Raw genomic sequence first — 2,718 nt, forward strand, 5'->3', positions numbered from 1 at the left:
ACGGAATCACAACTATAGGAATAATCATACCCACTCCGATACAACGGGCAATCGGGTGCGCCCAGGCGATCAGATGAGAGCACCACGAGAGGTACAGACGATCCATAGAGGAGGAAACGGACTGCAGCCATCGGGGGCAGCACAGACAACTAGATCAACCAACACGGCGTCGGGGGGGGGGGCGCAGATTAATATGGTGTCGGAAGAAGGAGGTGTGACAACGTCACCGAATGCTACGGAGATCCACACCAATTCAATTCTTACTAGTGAGTATGAGACACTAGAGCCGGTAACCTCACAGCAGAACAGGGACTATTGGTAACCGACGGAATCACAACTATAGGATATCAGGGTGTCGGATGAAAATTTGACTTTGACGTTTAGAGACTCGACGAAAGGGGTATTAGCTATCCGCGACCCTTTGATCAGCACCGAAAATAGGGTCTATTTCCCGTTACAGTTGAACGGACGTACGTTCAGGGCATTAGTCGATGCTGGAGCGAACAGAAGTTGCATCTCGACGACATCCGCAGATCTCCTTAACCGTCCCGTCACCTCAGCACCATCGGGATCGTATATATATTCGGCATATAAGGCGGTGCGTACTCCACGCCCAGGCACAACGGAGGTCTTACCAATTCGAAATTACTCAGGGTTCCATAGAACTGATGAACTTACCGGAGGGTATTGATATGATACTGGGTCTTGACATTATACTCGGATTGGGTTTATACTTGGGAGGAATACAATCACCTCTGGTACCAATCGATCCGACAGAGATCGACGAGCTATTGACACCACTCGCACGTCTGTAGTAAGTACACGTCGAGTAGCTTATATCTCAACGTTCTCCCTTCTCAGGGAGGGGGACGTTGTTCATTTATTAATAATTGTAAACAGTAATCCTAAGATTAATGACTCTCAAAATGAGTCATCAGTCATGTGCTGTAAAAACAGCAAAACCCTAAAACCCAGTTTATCAGATTATTCTGATAAACTGTAAAACTTATAATAGACCTAAAATAATCAAATAAACTACGTACTATAGTATTCCGACCACACGTCGCCAGGCACCGAATACTAGGGAGTCTACCGGGGTACGGGACCGCCTACGGTCGGAGCTCGATGCTAACGCTGAAATTGCGGACAGCGCCCGTTGTCGCCTTGCAGGCAGCGAGGTGGCTATTCGGGTCACGATGGACCAAGCGATGAGTATGCGACGATCTATCCGGAACTTCGTGTCGGACAGATGGCTCCCATTTGTCGAGGAGCAGGTGCAGAAGTGGCTCCATGACACGGTGATTGTCAAACGAACGACGCCGACAACGGTGAACCTGTCGTTATAGGCCGTACCCACTTTTGACAGCGAGGGGCAAGTGAATAAGGTACGAGTGTGTATGGATATGCGCGCTGTGAATGCGTTGATCCCGGACGACCAATTTCTGATACCCAAAGCCAATGAAATAATATCTCGCCTCAAGAGCCGGAGGTACTACACGACGTTAGACATATCGGCTGCTTACCACCGACTCCCCATTCATCCCGATTCGCAGTATTTGTTTAGCTTTACGCATGATAACTATCAATACTCGTTTACCTCAGCGCCGTTTGGACTACATGTGCTGACCCAACAGTTTCAAAGAACTCTCAGCACGATTCTGGATGGGCTGCCGGTCCATCTTTACATAGACGATATTGTAATAGCAGGGGATGACTTAGACGAACACATACGGATTACGAAAAAGGTGATCCGGCGGCTGACTTACCATAGTTTCAAGCTCAATGTAGCGAAGTGCCATTTTGCGATAGCAGATATTATGATCCTCGGGAAGAAAGTCTCGGCCCAAGGAATCGACATCGACCATGAAAAGCAAGCTAAGCTGTTGGATTGACCGATACCGCAACGTTACAAGGATATTGCGTCGGCTCTAGGTCTCGCGAACTTTCTCCACGAAAATTCACCAAACTTTGCTCATATTGTGGCACCATCATGGGAATTCTGTTAATTGAAACCCAACGAGCCAATCGGGGACCGCTGGGAAGACAGACACGCGGCAGCCTGGGAGGCTATGAAAGACGCGATCCTGAATCCAGTAGCTCTGAACTTTCCGGTGGAGGACGTTCCGTTGAATTTGGAAACCGATGCCAGTGACCAACGGTTTGGGGGGAGCACTATTTCAATGGGTGAACTCAAAGAAACACTACCTGATGTTCTTCAGTAAAACCCTGAATCATGCGCAACAGAATTATGCCACACCGATGAAGGAGCTATTGGCGTTAGTATATGAATGCGGTATTCATAGACCACAAAGCATTAGTAAATATGAACTTCCAGCTTAAGCTGAATCCGATGTTGCAGAGATGGCATCATGTGTTAGCGCCCTTCAACTTTACCATTTCCCACATTCCGGGGGAAAAGAATATACTCCCGGATATGCTGAGCAGAGTTCACGAAGGGACGACAGAAATGGTGGTGCCAGAGATCATGTACGTGGAGTGTTGAAAGCTATTCCCGAGTTACTTCGAGCAGGTGCAACGAATATTCGGACCGAATGATGTTGATGTGTTTGCGTCACCTACCGATGCTCACGATTCTGGACCGACGATGCTAAAGGGGGAGCCTTTGCACATGATTGGTCTATGATCAACGGGTGGATGAACCCGCCATGGCAGCATATCCGGAGGATGCTACGGAAGCTCAAGGCGGAAGGGGTTCTA

This window comes from Sphaeroforma arctica (assembly GCF_001186125.1).
Source record: "Sphaeroforma arctica JP610 unplaced genomic scaffold supercont1.1767, whole genome shotgun sequence".
Lineage (NCBI taxonomy): Eukaryota > Ichthyosporea > Ichthyophonida > Sphaeroforma > Sphaeroforma arctica.